Here is a 17,482-nt window from a genome sequence, read left to right as displayed (position 1 = left end):
CCCTCTGATGTCCTGTGGTCTGGTATTTTCTGCTCCTGGAACAAACTCTTTTGGGCTATCCCTTAGTTTGTTCCGTCACATCCTTCAACTCACTGTATTCAATGAATTCAATTAATTAGACTACTAAGGGCAGAGGGACGAAAACCATTGCTAAACAAAAGGGTCCCCTAGGCAGGTACACTGAATGATTCCACAGTAGAAATCAGCTGAGAGAGTACCCATGTGTACCTCCCCGCTGTTTTGAGGACAGATGTTTGCCCTGGGTCCTACCTATATTAATTAGAGACATTGAAAAGAATGCCTTTCTTGTTAGCTGCCATCTAGTTTTCTCCAATTTATGGCAACACTGTGCACCCATAGTGATGTACTGGGCTATGCGTTGGGTTGGTAATCACATGTTCAGCAATTCAAAACCACTAACTGGTCTGCAGGATGAGGCTTTCTACTCCCTTAAAGAGCTGCGGTTTCAGAAACAACTGGACCTGTTCCACCCTGCCTTTCAGGGACGCTATAAGTCAAAATTGACTCAATGACAATAATTTTTTTTTAATGTACTACAGAACAAAACCATGCCCTGTGACCTCATGAGTTCAATATGGTCAGCTTTTTTCTCTGGGACTGGAATGTTGGCTTTGGGCTCTTCACATATTGGTCATAAACCTGAACGTCCTCATTTGCATTTCTTATAACTCTTGCTTCTTTTGTTTTGCTTTCTTGCTAGTACTTCTTCATGCTCCATTTATTTTTTCCCGTGTGAGAATTTCCATGTATACTTTATTGCTAATGAGCTTTCAGTTGGTGGGTGACCATGGAGCTTCCCTTTCCTGGCCATGAAGACCTCAGTGCTCTTTGACGCCTTTTGCCTGCACGTTGGGAGGTATTGAAGTCCTTGAGCATCTGAAATCTAAATGAGCATTTGCAAACTCATCACAGAACCCTCCCACGTGGTTAGACTTTCCCTATCAAGCCAGGGTTCACTGGCTAGTGTTTCCTAAAGTGATCATTTTGTTTCTCCCTGCACTAGCTCACTCAATGTAAATATGCTTGTGCTACTGATTCGGCTCCACTTCTGTTGCATTTCTCATCCAATTTATGACCATTTGACCTTGTGCTTTTGTTGTTGTTAGTAGCTAGTGGAGTCAGTTTCAACTCATAGCCACCTCATGTGTCCAGGTAGAACTCCGTTGGTTTGGGTATGGCATGCCCTCTCAGAACAGATTGGTCTTGTTTTGTTTTGATTTGCTCAATGCTGTGTCTGCTTTGCCTGGGCGTTAATATTACCTCAATCAATCTATTAAATGCAAGAGCCAGATCCATGGGCCTGAGGTAAGCAGTATTGTCTGAGACTCATTGGTTTTCCAGGGAAATGAGTTCCAGCTGTCTGAAGTGAGTAGGTTGTTTTCTTTGTTTCTTCTCACTACACAGAAGACCCCTAGATCTTCTCTGTATTTGATGACTGATAGAATAACAAACTACAGACATAAGAACAGAAATGTAGTTGCCAGGAATTTACTTGTAGACACCTGGGCCTGTATGCTGACCGGTTCAACAACATACCATCTGGGCAATACTGAAGTTGTGCTTAATGGTGACTTTCTTCAGCTGTGTCCTTTTGGAAGCAAGTCTGCTTTAAAGAGGGAAGAGGACTGAATGAGCTAATGGGGAAAAATCTTTTTAGAAATTGCTTCAAAATCGTAGTTGCTGAGTAAATGCAATGTTTTATCATGAGCATGTGCGAAAGAAGTCCTAGTGGTTCACTGGTTTGCTTGATTGGTTGCAGGGCACACGCTCTGGCTCAAGCATACCAGGCACATCAAGGGAGGACAGTGAGGCTGCATGGGCCTGTAAAGATTTACAGACTTGGAAACACTAATGAACAGTTTCACTCCCTAGTATATGGTCACAATGAGTTAGGATTGACTCGACGGTTTTGGTTCATCATTAAGGTATGGAATCTAGGCTTGTGAAGGCTTTAACATGTCACCTGATGCACTGCTGTGGATCAGGTTTTTGAAAAGCTTATTGGATCGACATTTATGTTACACTGTTGTAGCAGCATTGTAAGTTATAGCTAGTTGGCTAGGCTGAAATTTGAGCATCAAAGTACAGCCTTTTCTATATTGTTAGGTGTCATCGTGTCCATTCCAACCCCTCAAACCCTCTTTATAGCAGCATGAAACACTGCCCTGTCCTGCACTGCTCTCACCAACGTTTCCACATTTGAGTCCATTGGGACAGTCCCTGTGTCAATCCATTTAGTCGAAGGCCTTTCTCGTTTGAGCCTCTGTTCTCCCTTACCAAGCATGAAGTCCTTCTCCAGAAACTAGTCTCTCCTGAAAAAATGTTGGGACAAAAGTATGACAAGTCCTAGAAGCCAGTTCTAAAGATGAGAGAATGCTAGTGGTCATCACGTTAAGTCCTAGGGTCCTTGCACAGTCAACTCCAAAGAAAACTGGAATCTAACTGCATTTTCCCAATCAGCAAAACAGAAGGGCGTGCTATTGTGATACTTCACATATTGTGCTTTTTGTCAGTATATCACCTTAGTGTGTATTTATGTGAGTGTCCAGGTCTCTTTTGAGGGGAGCACTCTATAATAATGTTTATAGTCGTGTAGAAGCTGAGTTTTTCAGCACATTTTTTATGCTGCAAAAGCCCCCCCTTGCCGTATACTTGAGTGAGGGTCCCACTTAACTGTTCTCCAGTGCAGTGTGGGTGTTCTCTAGTATCTCCTGCTCATCTGAGGGTGCCTGCAGCCTCTGGGTGGTCCAATGACTGCTGATATCACCGCTGTTCGTTTCTCCTGCACCCCAGCAGTACTGGGCAAGAACCAAATGTCGGATGCGGCCGCTCTTCTCCAGGGCTGTGACCGATGACGTAGCCTTTACAGTCTTCCCCTTCATTGGTCACACCGCCTTGCTCCACCCAAGCATTGCTGAGTACAAGTACCGGTATCTCTGGTCTTGGATATACAGTATGTTTATTTACCAGTACTTAGTCTGCTATGCTTCATTTTTTATTTTCTTATTAACCCCTATCTGGCTCCGGTGTTGACTGCTTGCACAGAGCAGCCTGTGTTGGGGCTCATCGTATACACGCTGCACTGTGCACGCACTGTGGTACTGCATGTATTGCGTTAGCACTTCCCATACATACGCGGTAACACTGCTCTTTGCACAGTCATAGCATCACTTTCTGAAATCTCATCAGCCTGCATGAGGCCTCAACTATACCAGCTGTGTTGTGTACATGCAGCAAGGCAGCATATGTAGTAATGCAGCGCATGCAGTAACATAGAGCCCTAACACAGGCTGCTCTGTGCAAACATAGTCACATCATCACATTCTGGAATACTCTTACACCAAACTCTCTAAACTCTGAATTACCATCAGCTCCCTGGGTGATCCAGCATGTTTTGGGTCTCATGGTATCTTTTGAGTGTGATTCTTTGGGGGGAGGGGTGGTATCTTTTTCATGGTGAAGTCTATCTGTCTTGCTGCATTCTACTGCCAATTGATTTTACTTGTTTATAATGTATGCCGGTAGTTCCCTGGACACCACCGTTTTTGCTGTAAAGTGACCTCTTTTAAGAACTATAGCGATTATTTTTGGAGTAGATTTCAGTTGCTATGGTACGGCATTCTTTTTCAAAGGCTTTTTTTTATCCTGTTAGAAATGGACCCCAATACTTCTAATCCTGAACCCAAACAAAGACGCAGGTCATACGAAGCTGGTTTCAAACGAAAAACAAGTGAGGGAGTGGCAGAAAATGAAAGCTGATTTGGAAAAGATTCCAAAGGCAAAAAAAGCTCAACGTGGCTTAACGAGTTCATATGGGGCTCTAGAGACCGAATTGCATAAATGGGTTATGGAATGTCGTCAAAATGGTTACTGCATAACATGCGTGGGAATTCGCTTACATGCTCTTCAAATAGCTAAAGATGACAAATTAAAAGCACCAGGCATTGAAGATTTTGTTGCGTCAGCAGGATGGTGTACCCGCTTCATGAACAGGTTTGCCCTGTTTGTGGCAAAGAACAAAGATTTCACAGAAGTTGCCAAAAGACCTTGATGAAAAAGTGATGTCATTCCATTCATTCATCATAAAACAAAGAGGAATCCATAACTTTGACCTGGGAGATGGTGGGAATCTGGATGAAACACCTATGCCCTTTGATCTTCCAAGCAATAGAACTGTGGCAAGTCTGGGAGGCAAAACTAGTCTTTACTCAGAACCACGGGAAATGAAAAGAGCCATTTCACAGCCGCTCTGCCGTGTTTGCCTAATGGAGCTAAGCTGCGGCCTGTCACTACTTCTATTTATTTATTTTTCTTTTTTCTAATAAAATTTATTTGTGGATTCATTATAAAACACTTGAAGTATTAAAGTATAGTGAATCTCGTACATTTTTCTAGTCCTCAAGAGTCACACACAATGGCATACTTTCAACATCTAAAATAATTCCTAATAACTAGAAGGTATTTTCCTTATAGACTTCAACTCTCATGACTGAAAACAATACATTCACTTAATTGTATAAATAGGCCTCATATTAGAAATTCTATTGTGATTTTCTCTTATGAGTAAGGGTAAGAATCTTATTTTTATAAAAACTTCATTTCGATAAAGATGGTAATTTCAGCTACTCCATTATACCAAAACAGTATTTATTATAACATGCCTATACGTGTTTTTCAAATTAGTTATAATAGCTGCTACAAGAAAACACAAGCATTCCTCCACTCATTCCCAAAATGAGAAACTTCCCTAAATTCACAATGCTGCTTGCATAATTCTTAGCTAAGTTTCCATGTAAAACTGTCTACAACCAAAATATTTAAGTATCAGAATCCAGGGATAAAAGTTTCAATAGTCCAGAGAATCCCAAATTATAGGTCTACAAAATTCAAAATGACAATTTAGACATTTGAATACCAATAATGCCACTGTAGAAGATAACAACTACAAGTAATCACTGGACTGTACCACATGCAGCAAGTAAGAAAATATCAAGTTAACCAAAATATAGTAATAAAAAGGAATCTTTTTAATAGTATGGTCGAGTTATGTAAAATATAAACAATATGGGTGAAGAAACTTCAGTAACAACAAGCTAAGACTTGAACCTCCATTTCGAGCTACTTGCTAAAATGACCAGAAAGTCAATTTCACTGAATTAATGAAAACAAAATTTGTTCCACGATAGAGGTTTCCATGGTAAAAAATGAAACTTTAAAAAACATGAAACAAAAGGTAATATGAGAAGCTTTGTGATGTAAGCCATAATATGTAGATTCCCTTTACTGGGTATTTATCAACTCAAGTGCCCTATTTTCTTTTTTTTTTAATCATTTCATTGGGGATCCTGCACCTTATCGTAATCCATACATACATCAATTGTGTAAAGCGCACTTAGACGTTTGTTGCCCTCATCCTCAAAATTCACCTTCCACTTGGGTTCCTGGAATCAGTGCCCTATTTTCAAAGTTAGTCATATAAAATTATTTTTGAAGTATTTCATTTCTGCATAAGCTAAATGGCTCGAAGGAGCAAGTTGCCCCATTACAGCACACTTGCAGGGTCTAACGGGAAGTGATGTTTAAAACATGTCTTACCGAGGAGCTGGAAGTCTGAGAAACACCAAGGCACAAGTCGCAGACTGCCACATTCGGGTCACACAGTTGCAAAGAGTGAGGGTGCACGTCCTGTGTGTCATGTCCCCCAGGCCCAGCACAGCTGCTCTGCGTCAATGCACCCAGTCCCGTGGCTGGTGCAAAACTTCCAGAATCTCAGCTTCTCTGGAGTCCTGTGGGGGTGAATGCATGTATTCCCACTGGGCGGTCAGAGGTAATGACATCAGGATGCTTTCGATCCTGGATCCTGGAGTGAAGAGGCCAGACTTTGTGCCCCGATCATCACAGAGCAGGTTAAATGTCACATACCTGCCTCTCCAGAGCTGCTGCCACAGCATTTCCTGGGGCGTGAACGTGCCCTCGCTTTGCTGCTTCACGCCGGGCATGTAGGAAGGGGCAGCAGCCTTGGCACAGCTCTGCACAAAGCGCAACACCTCTTCCTCGGAGAGAGTCCAGGTCAGCGAAGAAGATCCCGCCGATGCCCCTCCGCTCTCCACGGTGGGCTATCAAGAAGTAATCACACCATTTATTACAATTTGGGGTCGAGCTCTGGCCCGTGCGGGTCACGTTTCCTTTAGAGTTCTGTGAAAATGGGCAGCGTCGTCTTGGTTCAAGTATGTTGGAGTCAGGTCACATCCACCACCAAACTGTCCGCTTCGACTTCAAAGTATCTGTAGTGGAAGTGGATCGTGGTAGCATGAGGATTCGTGGGATGGATCACAAGCTCACACCTGTCGCCACAAAATGGCCCTTCAGGACTTTCCCTCTGCTTCTCATCTGTCTTGAGGCTGCTTCAGAAAGATTTCCATGAACCACACAAACGCTCACTCCAGCCTTCTCAAAAGCGCGGCTGTCTTGAAGCACACAGCTTATGCCACCACCTCGTTCTTTCCTCTCCCACCAGTCCACCGAGAAGTTGGAGCCTCTGTCGACTTGTGCCAGAGCCTGGCACACCTGTGCTTGAGTCTCCCAAGATCAACAGCTCCATCTTAGTCTTCTGTCACCTGGCCTCCACCCCAGCTCACGCAGGTCCGTCACAGGCGTGGCCATGGAGCAGCTGCAGCGGCGGGCCAAGGCCTTCCAGTCTGGGGGCTCTGTGCCCCCGAGCTTTGGGGAACCATCTCCGCTGCACCACGTGCCCGAAGGCGGCTGCAGCCAGGCTGCCGGTCAGCAGCCCCAAACCCCCACACCCCCACACACCCCGCCCCCTGCCATGGAGTCGTGCCCCAGCCCCAGCCCGCTACTCTGCAGCTGTGCAGTCCGCAGCCGCCTCACGCAGCCACCCAGTCTGCTCAGCTATAAGGCCATGTTCCTTGCACTCTCACCCTGGGTGCCCTGCCACTATCTTTAAAAGAAAAACCTTGCCCCCCAAATTAATTAATTAATTTTAAAATAATAATAATGACAAAAAAGAAAAACCTTGCCTAAAAAGGTCAGATTCCCACTAGGAATTACAGTGCACGCACATATTAAAGGCTGGATGGATGATGCTGGAATGAAAAAATGGCTGGAAGAAATTTGGAACGAACGACCAGGAGCAACCTTAAAGAAAAAAACCATCATTGTGAGTTTGGGATATGTTCAGAGCCCACACATCTGAGGACATAAAAAAATCAGCAGTCTTCTCAAGTTACTTTGGCCGTTATTCCAGGTGGGCTTACATCTGTATTGCAGCCCCTAGATGTGTGTTTAAATAAACCTTTAAAAGACAGGGTGCAAAAGATGTGGCATGAATGGATGTTATCTGGTCGAGCCCGACTGACAAAAGTTGGAAATCTGATAAAGCCCAACATAGAATTGATAGCAAAGTGGATTTGTGGTGCATGGGAAGAGATTCCAGAGGACATGGTGCAACGCACCTACACGAAATGTGGCGTTAGTAATGCTGTGAATGGCAGCTCTGTATGAGAACGACAGCAGTGATGGTGATGACTGCGAACTCAGTGATGGGGACAGTGTCTGTGCTGCTAACCTCACACCAGTTAAAGCTGGAGCTCAGTTGGGCTTAGGGATGATGGTGCGGAATCCGGTTTTGAAGGATTTTAACTCTTGTGTTTTAGCTTGGTTGCTGAGTGAGCTAAGGGTTTTGTACTGCTAAATTATTTGTTGATAACATATTATTTTTGTTGCCTCTCTTTTCCACCTACAGAGCTAGTTTACTGGTTGTTGTTTTTGTTGTTTTTTTGAAATAGATTTTCAAAAACATTTAAACTGATACCTCAATTCATGTAATTTTATTGGTATCTACTTTTATCTTGAAATTTACCTGTAGTGTCAGGGGAAGCCAGCCCCTAACACATCATTACGGGTCCGGTAGGTGCAATTGTACAGCGATAATAAGTAAAGATCATAGTAAAGTTATAGAGAGCATGAGAGGTAGAAGTGAAGTATTGAAATAAATTGAGTCAGTCATGATTCATGGTAGCATGCTCACCTCAGCCCCACTCGATGGTCCACGTGGAGGGAGAGAGAGAGATTTAATGCTAACCCAGGCTTTTTATCTTCTCTGGGGACATGCAAGCCCCCTACTTACAGGTGAGGACATATGTCACAGGAAGGGGCTGTGCTATAGGTAATCCAGTAATGAGAGGGGGTGGTCTAGGGACATACACGCAATCGGAAGAGGAGGGATTGGGGATATACATGTGACAAGATGGGTGGACCCTAGATTCAAGATGGCAGCCTAGCCTTAGTCACCCTTGGGCAGGTTTGACCTCTCTGGGGTCTCCTACAAGGAAACAGACAACTACTGTCCTTATCAGAAGGGAGTGGGCCCTATTTGTTGTGGGATAAACGGTGGTGCCTGCTTGCTCTGGATAGTTGCTAGTTCTCAGGGAGAATAACCTCTGACCTACTTCTGATGACCTCCAAATGTATGTTCATTCGCAAGCAGCTGTTTGGCATATATTTGGGGGAGACAGCTTGGGAGAAATCCTTCTGTATCCCACACCGTAGCTGCTGCATTTCCCACCCTGGGCTTATACTCGGGTCAATACGTTTTCCCAGTACTTGTGGTAAAATTAGGCACCTCGGCTTATATCCATTTTGGCTTACACTCGAGTATATACAGTAATTACAGTAGCTTTGTGTCTCAGAGTGGGAACATTTTGATGATATCCATATATTCAGTTGTGATCAATCTTTCACTCTTGCCCTGTTTCCCTTTTCAATAGCCTGGCCTAGCTCCACGAAGGTACAAAATACACAAGAGTGCAACCGTAGAGTGACTGAAAAGTAGGTGTGTAACAGAAACACTACAGAAAATTTCATAGTTCCCCCAAATAATCATCCCTTTCAGTAAGTAATGTGTCAGCTCTTGATCACATTGAATTCTCCAAGAGAATACCATGCATCCAGAGCTTTGGGTTGCTGCAATAGCTAATGAGGGGCTCCAGTGGAAAACACAAGTTCTGCAGTGTTTCCTAGTTGTTATCTTGCTCTCACCCTCTGATTCATGTTCGATAAGTATTCTGGTGGGTCCTATGCAAGGAGGAGACTTGCTCCCCTCCCTCCAATGCAAGAGAAAATATGAATGTGGAGTAGAGGCTTGTGTTTTTGGTCACTTGTCTGATTTGTGTTATGTGCTCTGACTATATGTATATATATATAGTCACTCTATTATATGTTCACAGAAATTCCTTGTTTTAGTTCATTAATTCATCAGTATATGAGAATATCAACACTATAGACGACTACAGGACTAAAGCCATGGCTTTCATCACAAAATGGGTGGAAACAAATTCACTGTTTCAGGGTTCTAATTTGAATAATTGTGTGGTTCCTTTCCATAAGATATGTACTATATTTTGATGCATCCTGTGTTTTCTTTAATCGTGTTTAAAAGACTATTCAGCAAGGCAACTCTATTGCCATTGTATGCCCTTCTCCTTAGTATGGTTCAGGGTGCGGCTGTATTATTAGACGTTCTTTGTCTTCCAGTCTGTACACACACATCTTCACTGTGTGAAAGGTGTTGCCGACTATTTAGGAACCTTCATAAAGCTGAAGATTATTACTTGTGACATTGCTGTAAGACAGTAAAACTTCCCCTATTATAAATGTTAAATACCCACCTATCAGGGATAGGCACAGAATTATTTTTTTTTTTAAAAAGGAGAAGAAGGCAATTCCCTAGGGAAGCTGTGGGATGAACAAGTATCAGAGATCACAAAAGGAAACCAGCTCTGAAACTATCGGCACCTGCTCCTGATCTGAGTCCTGTGTGTGTCCTGTGAGCCCCATGTAGCCCAGATCCTTCCATGCCCGGGAGACTTGTGTCGGGCTCTCACTGGCTTCCTCTCCCTCTGTAATGCATGGCTCTGCCCTCAGCAGTCATGGAGGTCACCTGCAGGAAGAACTGATTCTTTGATGTTTCTCTGGTGATGGAGAATTAACTTTGGAAGAGGGAGTTATAATTTCTACTACGTTCATAGCGTGTACATCCCTCCCACAGCAGTGTCAGCCGTAACTACTGGTGATGGAGAAACCAGAGACAGTATAGGTGGGGGAGAGCTCCTGGGGTCCTGGACTCAACACCTGAAGCTGCACCTGGGACAGTGAACCTAAAACAGAGAAATGACCTCCTTCAGTCACTTACAGTCATAACCACCCTCCATAGACTCAGCTATGATGTCTGAGACCCATCACAGGAGGGACTGTCACCAGGAAGGAGAGAACACCTAACCAAAGCACCTTTAGACTACAGCTTGGCTAGGCCCTCTGAGGAGAATTGAAAACCTTAGGAGCACAACGTTGGAATTTTATCCTAGTCTCTGAAGAATAATTTGCTTATAGGTGGTCCCTGTCCTTAGAAGTAGAGGGGTATTGATGTCAATCTCCCCTATTCTTCTGAGGCCACTGTAGGGAAATTCTTGTTTTGAACTCATCTGCCTGTTAGTCTGCAAGAGAAAGCACCTGATCTAAGAGGTATGAGGGAAAGGTCAAAGTTAAGCCAAATATTCCCTGGTTTCAGCCTTTCATTGCTCTTAACTTATCTCAAGCATGAACATGATTCCCTTCCACTCTCCAACACCCCACCTTTTTTTTTTTACCTCAAACTACCTCTTCCATTTAGTGACTTGTGGTACATTGTAACCAAGTAAGTTGTCTATTAAAAGTCTCAATTAGCATGAAAAAAAACAACAAAACCCCAAAAACCTACCTCCTCAAAGTCCTTGAGTTGTAAACTGGGCACTATCACTGTTGCCAGATTATAGAAACCAGGTGGTTTGGGAAGATTCTTAGTTTTGTTTTCACATGAGTGGGGAAGAAGAAGGGGGACGAGGTGGGTGGGGGGAGTCATCCTCCCTCCAAATGTCAGTCTCCCTGCCCCTTTGTTCTCACAGAATGGATATACAAGCCGAGGGAAATAGTTCTTTCAGACTGACACAAATAGTGGAAAAACAGGCACAAATTGGGTAAACAAAGTTTTGGTTGACAGGGCTTCCATTATGTAGGAACACTACATCCCAAAGAGATTGGCTGGCTATACAGGTCATGCCTGTTAGTGAGGGGAGGGAGGAAGCCTGGGAGATTCAGAACACAGGTAAGAATCTGGGCATTGGCTTAGCTAGTTCCAATGAGAATTGGTGCCTGAACACTATCACAGGATACACTGTGAGACAAGCTGGGAGTATTGAGCAGGGATACATTACAAGAATAAATTGTTCTTAGGTTACGACTAACCAAGTGTAAGTTGAATATACAGCGTGTATCTAAGGCACACATATATTTATGGCCCACTTTAGAGGCAGCAGTATCAGCTTGAGAAACGTTGTAAACAAACTTCTATGGGACATTGGGTATTTGTAAGGACAATAACAACTTGGCCAGTGGTACAGTATCCAAATTCTTGTAATGCCTAAAATACATGGCAGGTCACCTGTATTCAAGACTTAATTGGCAGAACACTGTTGAAGAAAACAGTAAGAGTCTGACACAAAGCAAAGGCAAAACCATCGGTCTGCAAAACTGAGGCACATCCCGGACAGCAAAGGAGACAAGAATGTGGCAAATATAAGGAAGCTTCCAGTTATCAATCATTGTGTCATCTCAGAGCAATAGAGATTTGAAACCAATGTCCAAGGGTCCCAGAGTTCCTGACCTCGAGTATTGGTCCTTGACTTCTTCTCACACTTGGGTGTTTCAGCTTCAAGTTCAAGGAGTCTTTCAGGTTCATTTAATCAGCATCAGGTGTGTTTAAGACAAAGTCCACACAGTGAAGTTCTTAAAATGAATCTCTTTCATGGGACCTGTGGAGAAAGGAGGGGAAATCATCCATAAATGCACGATTGGTAATGTCATACAAGGTAGAGTCTCACCGGCAGCCTTTAGGAACAAATACGACACTTCTCTAAAGGCAGCTGCTTTTCTAGGACTTGTCGGCCAACTAACATGAGCTCACGCCCTTCAGACCTGCAGGTAACCCTTTCTTTTCCGGCCATGGATTTGTATACTTTCTCCTAAATGGAAAACCCGCAGAGTGTGTTCACTTCTTTTATTTTTTAAACATTTTATTATGGGCTCATACAACTCTTATCACAATCCATACATATGCATACATCAATTGTATAAGGCACATCTGTACATTCTTTGCCCTAATCATTTTCAAAGCATTTGCTCTCCACTTAAGCCCTTTGTATCAGGTCCTCTTCTTTTTTCCCCTCCCTCCCCGCTCTCCCCTCCCTCATGAGCCCTTGATAATTTATAAATTATTATTGTGCCATATCTTGCCCTATCCGGCTTCTCCCTTCACCCCCTTTTCTGTTGTCCATCCCCCAGGGAGGAGATCACATGTAGATCCTTGGAATCGGTTCCCCCTTTCCAACCCACTCATCCTCTACTCTCCCAGTATTGCCCCTCACAACCCTGGTCCTGAAGGTATCATCCACCCTGGATTCCCTGTGCCTCCAGCCCCCATATGTACCAGTGTACAACTTCTGCCCTATCCAGTCCTGCAAAGTAGAATTTGGATCATGGTAGTTGGGGGGAGGAAGCATCCAGGATCTGGGGGAAAGCTGTGTTCTTCATCGGTGCTACATTGCCCCCTGACTGACTCATCTCCTCCCCAAGACCCCTCTGTGAGGGGATCTCCAGTGGCTGACAAATGGGCTTTGGGTCTCCACTCTGCACTTCCTCCTTCATTCACTATGGTAAGATTTTTTTTTGATGATGCCTTATACCTGATCCCTTTGGCACCTTGTGATCGCACTGGCCGGTGTGCTTCTTCCATGTGGGCTTTGTTGCTTCTGAGCTAGATGGCCGCTTGTTCACCTTCAAGCCTTTAAGACCCCAGACACTATCTCTTTTGATAGCAGGGCACCATCAGCTTTCTTTGCCACATTTGCTTATGTACCCGTTTGTCCTCAGCGATCATATCATGGAGGTGTGCAGCCAATGATATGATTTTTTATTCTTTGATGCCTGATAACTGATCCCTTCGGGACCACGTGATCACACAGGCTGGTATGTTCTTCCATGTGGACTTTGTTGCTTCTGAGCTAGATGGCCGCTTGTTTATCTCCAAGCTTTTAAGCCCCCAGACACTATCTCTTTTGATAGCCGGGCACCATCACCTTTCTTGATCACATTTACTTGTTCACCCGCTTTGGCTTCAGCAGTTGTATCGGGAGGGTGAGCATCATAGAATGCCAATTTAATAGAAGAAAGTATTCATGCATTGAGGGAGTGCTTAAGTAGAGGCCCAAGGTCCTTCTGCCACCTTAATACTAGACCTATAACTATAGACACATAGATCTATTTCCCCATCCTCATATATATATTTGCATGTACATGTCTTTGTCTAGACCTCTATAAATGCCCTTTGCCTCCTAGCTCTTTCCTCTATTTCCCTTGACTTGCCCCACTATCATGTTCTGTCCCCACCTGGGTTACAGCTATACCTCTTCTTTACGTAACCTTACCCTTGATCATTCCCTACCAGGCCTGCCACTACCCCCTCACCACCAATTTGGAGCCCATGTTGTTCCCTTGTCCCTGGGTTTGTTAACATCACTTCCTTACCCCCCACCTTCCCCTATCCCAAGTCCCCCCCGAACTGTCGGTCCCGTTGTTTTTCCTCCAGAGAGTTCATCCAGCCTGTCTTATTTAAACAGACCTGTGGAGATAATAACATGCACAAAAACAAGACAGGAAAACAAAGTAACAGTATACAACCAGACAACAAAACAACAAACCACTGACCAAAGAACCAAACAAAACATATCAAGAAAGAAAAGCTTGTAGTTAGTTCAAGGATCGTTTGTTGGCCTTTAGGAGTGTTTTCCAGTCCAGTCTGTTGGGGCACCACGCCCTGGCCCCAAAGTCCACTTTCAGCATTCCCTGGGGACCTTGCCACTCCATTCCCTTGCTGTTCCGCTGCACTCCCCCAGTGCTTTGCCTCGGTGTGGTGGGATCAGGTCAGGTGCAATCTGCACACTGTGCCTCCGGTCCTGTCCCCTGTAGCGCCATTGGTCACTGAGGGGCATCATGTCTCATAGTGGGGCCAGCCATGTAGTCCTCTCTGTGGACTGGCTGTCTAATCAGGAACTTTATCCTCATGGCCTGGTGGGCCAGGCTGTGTTCCACTCTCTCCTCCTCCCCCTTCATCTGTTCCCGTGTGCTCTGATCAGATATGTCCCTCTCCCGGAGCTGCAGAATGAAATGTTCTTTGAAACAAATTCTTCTCCGGGGAGAGTGTGTTCATTTCTAAGGAAGCCGAGAGTGGATCTCGTAAATCTCAAGACCTTGGAACATAATAATACAAATAGAGACGTTTTCTTGGGGAAACTGAAATGACACATCTGCAACTGCCTCAGAACCTGGTTCTTGTGCCCACTTGAGCACCCCTGTAGTCCAGATCTGAAGGAAAGGTTTGTGCCTGGGTTCACACTGACTTCCTTCACTGTGTCTCACGCAGCAGGATCTGGCCATGCCCCATTCCAGCTATCTGTTTAGAGATTCAGCTGATCCTTGGCACCTTCTCTGTCGATGGCCTATCAGGCCTTCATGGAGTCTGCCTAGTTCTTAGCACCACCATCAGGTTAAATTGTGCGATTCACCGCAAGCCTTGTCCCAGTGAATGCAGAGGCTGCATAGGAGAGTTTCAGGGACCTCTGAGGTTGCCCCAAGTTTCCCTAGGCTCCTTCGGAGTCATGTTTATAGACTTATTTGATGTTAAACAGTAGCCATGGTCTCTTACTTTCACTCAGCTTTCCCATTCTCTATACTTAGGTTAAGTTCTTGTTTGCTACCTGTTTGGTGTTTTCCAATTACTTGAACTTAAACAACACACAATAAAGTGTTTATTCATACTGTCTGAATACTCTGGTCTTTAGCTACCAGAATCTTCAGCTTTAATCTCTCTTACAGTTAGCCCTGTAGTTTTGCATGGAATCTAATTTTGATTCAATTGATTATAGACCTTCTGAGCATCCTGAAACCCACTTAACTCTCATAAATCACTTGCTTTGATCTGGGGCCTCTGGTCTTGCAGCTGACCCCTCAGTGTAGAGGGATAAATGATTTACACTGATCTTGACAGACAAATAGTCACACCTGAGTCATTGTGTGCTGCCCTCACACTAGAGCCCAAGTTTGGGAAATACTCTGCCATACAGCATGCTGGGTGGATCTTAGAGAATTTCCTTCAGCTCACCTCCAGGAGGATGGTGCAAATCAATGAGGGGCAGGAATTCCTCAGTGATTTTGTCATCGCTTTGTTTTATATGTATGTGTGTGTGTGTGTATTAAATGAAGGAAACCCATTCCTTTTTAATAAGAAAGCTTATGTTCCAGCAAATGCCACATGAAAGTTTTGGTATCTGTTACCATGGAAATAACTTTGTAAACATAACTAACACACTGGTATTGTGTGCATGTCTTGGGTATTGATTAGTGGTTTCTGAGGTTGATGTTAGGTGTCATTGAGTTGATTCCACATCATAGGGACCTAGTACACAACAGAAAGAAACACTGCCTTCTCTGCCAGACTTACAATTTTGGATGAACCCATTGTTACCACCACTGTGTTAATGAGCGATTCCTAGTTTTCACTGCCCCTCTCATGCTATCCTTATCCAGGGACTACCCCTTTCTGACAACATTGTCCAAAGTATGGAATAGAAACTCTCATCATTTTACCTCTGACCTTACTCCTTCAAAGACAGACTTGTTGATACCAATGTTTTTTCAGTATTGTTGGCCAGCACTACAATTCAAACGAACCAATTCTTCCTCAGTCTTCCTTATTCAATGTTCAACTTCCACATGCATATGAGGCAATTGACAATACCTGTTCTTCAACACTCTAAACAAGCCTAATGAGGCATATTTATCCAATACGATGCATCTGTTGATCTCTTGACTGTTACTATCACCATTCTGTGTTTTGGTATTTTTTTGCATAGTTAGCAGTTTTTCAGGAAGGAGTTAAAACATAGTCAAGCCAGATTAAGAATGTTTCTCAAGGAGGGGCCTAGAAGCCAACCTTACTCTGCAACCAACCAATGTAAGAGCCCTGAGTTGAAGCCTGTCCTTAAGACCTGGTGGAATGGTGAGCCTCATCTTCCAGGTATGCTTGATGACTGGGCATGAGAGAATCTAAAACAAATTGTGCTTTTCTCTAGTAGCCTGACTTGCTGATTAGTTTTAGAGGAGCACTAACCTAACCCCCTTATCCTATTAAGGCAACCCCACACCTCCTTGCCTTCAGAAGCACCCTGGGGGTTGCAAAAGGGCAGTGCCAATGATAACCATCTAGCCACTCAGGCAACTGCCTCCCTACTTTATCGCAGCATTGCTTCTTCCCACCACACTCATTTTGCTTTCTTGACAAACTAGGTTCCTGGTGGAGCATGTTTCACAAGCTCAAGCCAAGGCACTAGCTTTTCCTCTTCTCCCTAGAAGACCAAGACTATGGATGGGACATCTTAGAACCGAAAAGCACTCTCCTACAGTTTGTGTTGTTTGCCATCTGTCAGCATTACCTAGAAAGCTTGGAATCCAGAATCTAGGCAAAAATGACAATGGCTGATCAGACATCTCTTTCCTGGATCCATCTTGTTTTGTTTTTTTTTTTTCGCTTCTGTCCTCACTTTGGCTCTTGACATCAACCTCTTGGCTCTTGACATCAGCCATCTACCTACCCCTTGCCATTCTTTGACTGTAGGCTGCAGTCTTTCACAAAGGCTTTAAAATTGGACATCCGTAAATCCAAGAGCTTAAGAGAGTAGCAAATAAGGCTTCCCCTGGCTTGTTTTCTTGTTTAGGATATCTCTGTCTTGGCCAAGGTACATCTCGGATGTCCTCTTGGTGTCCATCTGTCTCTTGTTGTCCACCTCCACAGCAAGTTTCTCTAGCACACGCTATTATGCTTAAATAGGCTACCCAAGCAGATGCATTTCTTCACACACAGTAGATATTATAAAGAGTACACAAGATTCAAGGGGATTGGAACAAGTTAAACTTGATGAGAAGCTCAGCCTGGGCTGGAGTGGCATATGTGAGCATGATTCAGCTTGATCACTTTAGCCAGATATGTCAAGGGTTATGGTCTGAGGTGCAGTATAGGCTGGTAAAGAACATTCTTCATAAAATATTCCTTTCTTCAGTTAGATTGCTGGTGAAAAGAAGATATTTACCTTCAGTGGAGCTTGTGAAATTTGAGGCCTTAACATTTTCCACTTTATTCTAAACATACGTTTTGAATATATAGGATGTGAATCCAAAGTTGTTCATGATATTTGAGACATTGGTAAAATTGCTCTGTAAAGATAGCGTGGGCTCTGTGTTTAATGCAAACACCTCAGCATGGTTTTCATCCCAGGGGGCGTGTGTGGTCACTGTTTAG

The 17,482-nt window shown here is 43.9% G+C and overlaps 1 long non-coding RNA gene and 1 pseudogene across 1 annotated transcript in view; one reads left to right on the top strand and one right to left on the bottom strand.

Annotated features, from left to right (window-relative positions):
• The window catches only part of LOC142422176 (uncharacterized), a 35,932-nt gene that overhangs the window by 5,156 nt on the left and 13,294 nt on the right, over positions 1 to 17,482 (top strand). The window lies entirely within an intron of this gene.
• LOC142422263 (oxygen-dependent coproporphyrinogen-III oxidase, mitochondrial pseudogene) lies at positions 5,748 to 16,837 on the bottom strand (annotated as a pseudogene).

This window comes from Tenrec ecaudatus, chromosome 12, assembly GCF_050624435.1.
Source record: "Tenrec ecaudatus isolate mTenEca1 chromosome 12, mTenEca1.hap1, whole genome shotgun sequence".
Lineage (NCBI taxonomy): Eukaryota > Metazoa > Chordata > Mammalia > Afrosoricida > Tenrecidae > Tenrec > Tenrec ecaudatus.
The sequence above is the reverse complement of the archived record's forward strand: the minus strand, read 5'-3'. Positions and strand labels throughout refer to the sequence as shown.